Source organism: Misgurnus anguillicaudatus, chromosome 19 (assembly GCF_027580225.2).
Source record: "Misgurnus anguillicaudatus chromosome 19, ASM2758022v2, whole genome shotgun sequence".
Taxonomy (NCBI): domain Eukaryota; kingdom Metazoa; phylum Chordata; class Actinopteri; order Cypriniformes; family Cobitidae; genus Misgurnus; species Misgurnus anguillicaudatus.
The window spans coordinates 40,140,503-40,147,500 of record NC_073355.2 but is presented as its reverse complement, the minus strand read 5'-3'; the positions used below and the strand labels follow the sequence as shown (position 1 = coordinate 40,147,500).

The window sequence follows — 6,998 nt, the reverse complement described above, 5'->3', positions numbered from 1 at the left end:
ATGTTTTTCGGTTGGAGGGCTTTAGAAAAGGTCAAGTGATTTCCGGTAAGGGAACATAGGGACCATCTATGCTCACTGTTTTTTGCGTTGCATGGAATTTTTAGGTAACTAACGTTTGGTGTAATGGCAGACTCCCTAATCACAGTGCCCTGACTGAACAAGGGAGCTGATTGCACCTGCACTCACTCTGATTGTAAAGTAAAATAAAGTTTAAGGGGTGGTTTCCTGGAAAGGGATTAGACTAGTCCTAGACTAAAATAAATGTAAGAGCTGTCCAAACTGAAAACAACTTGCACTGCCATGTCTTAAAATACATCAGTGCCCTTAATTTTGCATCAAAATGCACACAAGTAATGTTTTTAGCAGGGGCGGAGCCAGACATTGTAGACATTGGGGGCTTAGCCCAAATCTAGGGGTTTCAAAGCTTGGTCCCGTGTTGATATTTTTTCTCAATTTACGGCAGCTTTATAAACTATTTTTTAATCTAAGTGTTCTCTGTATTGTCCAGTGTTGGGTGTAACTAGTTACTAAGTAATTTGTTACTGTAACTTAATTACTTGAAAAAGTAATGTAAGGGATTACTCTTATTTTTCTTGTAATTGAATTACAGTTACTTCTGATGTAACTAAATACTGTCTATGGACTGTAGAACAATTATGTATACTATAATAAATAGTGGATTTAACATGGTTTTAGTGTACAATTCTCACTATTAACTGGTTGATTATTAGCATTAATATTACTGAGATGTTGACTGTTTTTTAGTAGGCCTACTTAAATAACACATATTAATGCCTGATTCTGCAAAACCTTATTCTACATCCTTAACCCTTCCCATTTCTACAAACACTTAAAATAAACTATTAATACTACTTTAGTATTAATAAGCAGTAGTTGGAGTATATTGAGGCAAAAATAGTTAATTAATAGAGAGAAATGTACCCTAAAGTGGGACCAGAATAATTGATGTACTTTTATATATTGTTTCTTCGAGCCATTTCAAGCCTATCCTTGTATCATGTACTAAATAGGATTTAGGAAGTAATTAGTAATAATTAAATACTTTTTGGAGTAATTTGTAAAGTAATTTAATTACATGATTGAAGATGTAATTAGTAACTAGTAATTAATTACTTTTTTGAGTAACTTACCCAACACTGGTATTGTCATTTTGAAACTGCAACATAACAAATTGACAATGATACTTTAACTTCTTTTATCCAAAAATAGGCAAACATGTTTGCTGAAGGCTAATCCAGTAACTATACTAGTCAACATTTGAAGTGGATCAAAAAGGTTTATCAAAGTTGTCCTAAGACAAAAATGGGTATTAGGGATTGGTTTTATGTAAACTTTTATTAAAGGTCTTGATCCACTTCGAACGTTGACTAGTGTATAAAGCTACATAAGAATAACAATTTTTGACTTCATTGACAGAACAATTTCTCACCTGCTTAATGAAGAGTTTCTCTCTCTCTCTGTCTGTCTGTCTGTGATCTCTCTCCACCCTCCTCTCTTCCTATTTGCACTGACAGTTATCACACATAAGGATATCAATGTATTCCTGAGGTAAAATCACTACGAATTTCAGTGAAATGCATATGGACAAAACATAAGCTACCTAACTAACTATATACTTTCTCACCTTCTTACTTCTGACGTCTTTAAAAATATAAATCGTATATCCATCTATAAAAAAGTATATATATGCAACAATGAGCAAGTTTATTCAAAGTTTTAATTCACTGTTATTAAATGTACTTTAAATACAACGTTACCAATGACCAATGAGGCAGACTAGACCAGAGCACCACAGTAAGTTAGACGTTAGCCATGCAGATAATATATCAGTTGACGCTATTTAACAGTATTTACATCACATAACTATAAATATACACTTACAGTAATAACGAAGGCACTGTAATAATAAAGACACTTTGAAAATGCGTTTACTGTGGGGAGATTCAGTATATTATTTTGCCTTCAACACGCATCTCTTATTCATTTTCAGTTGAGTGGGGGACCGGAGAGTTAAAGCTGAGTGCCGCCATCTAGTGTCCTGGATGAATTAATTTTACAGATCTGAAAAGATTCGGGGCTTTTGACAAAACATTCGGGGCTTGAGTCCCATAAGCCACCCCCTCGCTCCGCCCCTGGTTTTTAGTAAGGCATGTTTGTTAAAACTAGTTATATTTCCTAATTAAATAAACTAAGACCTAGTCCTGTCTTGAACTAATTCCTGTAACCACCCCTATAATCTTTAAATATCATTTCTTGCCATTTTTTAATGTGCCCCTCTGGTGAAACACTGGCCCCTCCTTGGCCCCCCTACTGAAATGTGTCTAGAACCGCCACTGGGTGCCCCAGTGTAAATCTTTTGTGCCCAGGTGAAAATCTCAAGTTAAAATTTTAGCAGTTAACTAGTGTATTCCTTTACAAAGATTATAGCGGCAAAACCAGATCTATATGCAATGTAGTTACCCAATTTACGCTTGTAAAAGCGAAGCAGTCGCAATAACGCCTGCACGCATGTATCCATGTCCAGTCCACGCGCGTCTTTGCGTTCATCTGTGACGCCACGCGAGTAAGTAATTATGAAAACATGACGAGAAGTAAGTTTCTAAATAATATTGATAATCTTATTTTTACTCGATCATTATTGGCTTCTGTAGATGGACATCAGAAATGTTTTGTGCAAAGCATTAAAAGGGAAGCAGAAAGGAGAGATGATGAGTTTAAGGGAGGTAAGACAAACTACATCCTCACCCTGTCTGTCAGGTCTCAAACATTAGAAGAAAAATCTCAGGAAAACCTCATGTCAAGTCTATAGAATTGCATTGTTGCTGAGAAAATCAACAGATGTATGTGTTATACTGTTTTGTATTTTCAGATATGATATTAATATTTAGTTTACTAATATTTAACTCTAGGACACTACATAAACAGTTAGCAGTAACTGTGACAGAGATTATATAGTATAGCAGTCATAAAATGACTGGTTTCTTAAAATATTCTTGTAAAAATAAGTTATTAATCATTGCTATCATTGTTTAATGTAGAAAATATTTATCTGCTGTCAATATTTCCAAACATTTTATGCCATTTATGCCTCCAAACATGTTAATAATGTTAGGTATGATGAAGATTACACTTGTATATATTTATCTTTCGCAGTAACTGTTGCACTGTAGAATAGTGGGTTAAGCAAAGGACACACATATATATATATATATATATATATATATATATATATATATATATATATATATATATATATATATATATATATATATATATATATATATATAGTTCTATTGAAATATTTTCTATTAATTTCACAAGTATAAGTGACCTTTTAAAAACCATAGTAGCCTTATCATGGTAAAGGTACTGTTTGGCCATCGTAAATTGAACACAGGGTTAGTTAAAGCTCAAAAGAACAACTGCCTATCGTTGTCTGGACTCTTATTTGTGTTTTTGTAATCATTATAGTAGAAACACAACAAGGGACACGCGTGATAAACTTATCAATGTTTGTTTACAGCCGCCGCCATAACCTCACGTGTTGATCATGAAAGCAGTGAACGTGTGCACATGCGAGTGATCCTGTGTTTAATAAACTTGCTGTGCAGAGATATATGCTTAGACGCAACTAAATAAGAATTGTACTGTTTGCAATCGCGTATTTTATAAGAATACCAAAAAGAGCGTTGAGTTTCCTGACTCTTGTGTTTGTGTATGTGCATTCCAATCGCGTGAACTGTTTGACGGAAGAACAAAGAAAACACTCGCGTCTGGAGATACTGACACACAAACGCAAGTAAATAAGGATTTAGATGTCATGTTTGGAATGGAGAGACTGGATTGTGGATTGCGTATCCATTGACTGCAGGAGGCACGAGTTATGCATATGGATGTCTCTGCTCATTCACTTCAATAGCGGGGGGGTGTGGCGATCTCATCTCATTACAGTTAAACAGGTAACAGGAGAAAGACGGTACCTCTCCTCCTTCTCATACAGTTTACACCAAATGACAATATATGTTTTCGATCTCATTTACATAATTTAAAAGGAGACATTCCAAGCATTATGTAGACATTTATCTTTTGTTTCTATGACAAGTATTCGTTAAGTTACAGTAAATTTTTCTGACGCGTTTCTGAAAGGACTTCAATGAGGGAGAGAGAACAAAATGCGCATCATGTTTATTTTCTTAATTTTGCGAAAAGCACAACATTCTGTTTTTATTGGGAGTGAACAGAAAAAAACTAGACACTTTAACTTTTTAAATGATGTATAAATCATATCTGTATGTCCAAAATCAGCAGAGTAATTTAAGTCTCTTTGCAGAGTGATTGAAACATAAAGAGTTTGCGGCGCCTGCGCCGCCGTCGACCCCAGAGTGTTAAATTGGGCTGTAGAATACACGTTTATGTGTAGGCTACCTAGTAAAACCTATGCAGAAGTATAAATTGGGCTGTAGGATTCACATTTATGCGTAGCCTACAGCGTAAAAAAAAACGATGCAGAAGTATAAATTGGGCTGTATGATTCACATTTATGCGTAGGCTACCTAGTACAACTGACGCATGCAGAAGTATTTATTGGGCTTTAGTTACACATTTAGTTTAGATTTAGATGTAACCAGCGAACTTGACTGCGAAGCCTAAGAGAAAATGTTTAAAAACATATCACAGGTACGAGACAAACTAGCATTGGAGCCTGAACCGCATAAATGCAAGACTGTGACAAGACAAGGCAGAATGCATTGAGTGAACAATGGTCTGAAACAGGCCAGGAGAAAAACAAGGAAAAAATAATGAAAGAAATCAAAGACAGGTGCAGGGAGGCAAGCAATAATCAGATAATTAATAAGATAACATGGAGAAAAATCCACAATTACAGGCAAGCACGCAGAAGAAAACCGCTAGCTGCTAGCTTATTTGAAAAATGCTGAGCTTCCATTAGAAACAGTTAAAAACATGCGCCGGCCATGGGCGTAAAAGCTTTGGTGTGTCCAGCCCCTAAATGTTCAAAGGTTAAATGGTCATCTTTTCATAGTTTGTGGATTTATATCAGATATCATTTCATAAGAACAATCTTTTAAGAAAGTGTCAAACAAAGTGTCAAAAACATGCTAAGAGTGCAAATTAACAAGACGTGAAAGGAAACCACAGATGAAGGTGGTTAAGTTTTACATCTGTTTTTTTTTAAAGCACATGGTGAGAATGAGTAAGCTGTGTATGGTGAGGCGATTAATAAGAATTGTAATAGGTTAGAAATACATGTGTAAAAAGTACATGTTAACATGTAATACCTTTTAACCGGTTACAATATTTTTGTATTATTTTGTATTTTCTTAAAGGGCAGCAAAACTGGTAATTTACCCTATGATAATCATAGCATGTTTTAAAATAATAACTATATCATTGTGGCACAGTCTAACTGCAGAATAAACAGGTTCACTCATAGTGTATGTAAAAATATTTCATATGCCATTCAAATCCATTACTGTTTACCAAAACCCAAACAATACTTGCTTTGTTTCTGAAGAACAAAAAAAAAAGGTTTCTTAGTCCATATAGTTATTTTATAATCCTTTTTTTGGGTTGGGGGTCCTGGACAGGTTTTAGATTAATCAAGGACTTGGTCTTAATCATATTAGGACATTTAAGTCGTTTTTTACAAACATACCTTACAAAAACAATCCTGGTGTGCATTGAGACAAAACAATGGCAATGATATTTGTCAGTGCAAAATGTTTTTAAATAAAGGCACCTCAAACATGCACTCTAGTCTGGGACTAGGATAAGCCCTGTCCAGGAAACCGCCCCTAGATGTTACCTGTTGTGAATAGTTATTTATAAACTTTTACAATGTGACCAGATGTTATCCGTCAGGAATTTCTTATAAAACTATTTGTGAGCTCTGCAGATTCCCCTTAAAACTTAAAAGATTTATTTGAAGGAATAAGGGTCGGTTTCCCAGACAGGGACTAGACTAGTCCTAGACTAAAACATTTTTAAGAGCTGTCCAAATTGAAAACAACTGGCACTTACATATCTTAAAATACATCAGTGCCCTTTGTTTTGCCTTAAAATGCACACAGGTAATGTTTTTATTAAGGCATGTTTATATTTCCTAGGCTAGTTATATTTCCTAATTAAACTAAGGTTTAGTCCTGGATTAAGCCAATCCCTGTCTGGGAAACCGCCCCTAAGTCTTGCAAATTAATTCAGTAGCACCTCACTGTAGAACACAACATCCAGGGGGCAGGGTTGGATCCAGATCCAGGGGGTGGGGTTGGATCCAGGTCCAGAGATCTTTACCCTCTGCATTTTGATTGGTCAGCAGTTTTACCACAATACGTTACCATTTCGCATTGAGTCGTAACTAAATTAAGTTACTCTTTTGACGAAAAAACTAACTTTATTTATGACTACAACAAAAGTAGTGACTTTACGGCTATTTCTATATGAGTAAATATAAAAACACAATTTTATTTAATATCTTTTATTAGCACATTTGTATGAAAAATAAACCTTCTGCGAGGGAAACCTGTTTTTCTAATGGCTGTAAGACGCGTTTTCAAAGTCCAAATTCTCACAAGTGCGTTCTGTGTTCTCGCAACCTTCTGAGTTTGTTCTTTCAAGGTCGCCTGGCAAGACCAGTCTTCACGAGAACGCCGTCTGTTCTTTGCATTTTTGGTATTGAGAAACAGCCATAGTGAACTATAAACGGAAATAAACTCAAAATGCGGAAGAGCGTAGAATAAAAAGTGGGCGGGGTGGAAAAGCGGGCCATAGGTCTTCTTTAAGAAATTGATTTTTTGTGGTATTGGCGGCATTTCGGATACTAGAATCGGAAAAACCCTTAACAGAACAAAGTGTCAAAATACATGATAAGAGGGTGCTATCCACAGCCAAACCTGTTAAGCCAACAGATCCACATGGGCGGACCTGAGGTGTTTTTGGTAGCCTAAAGTAGGTTAAGGCTA

General features: G+C 35.5%; 1 long non-coding RNA gene across 1 annotated transcript; it reads right to left on the bottom strand.

Moving 5' to 3' along the window:
- Positions 1 to 1,469: 1,469 nt before the first annotated feature.
- On the bottom strand, positions 1,470 to 2,146 carry LOC141350913 (uncharacterized). The gene is made up of 3 exons (XR_012359004.1): positions 1,779 to 2,146; positions 1,646 to 1,689; positions 1,470 to 1,528 (listed from the first exon to the last, which is right to left on the bottom strand). It is a non-coding gene; the product is annotated as an uncharacterized lncRNA (long non-coding RNA).
- Between the last annotated feature and the right edge of the window lie 4,852 nt (positions 2,147 to 6,998).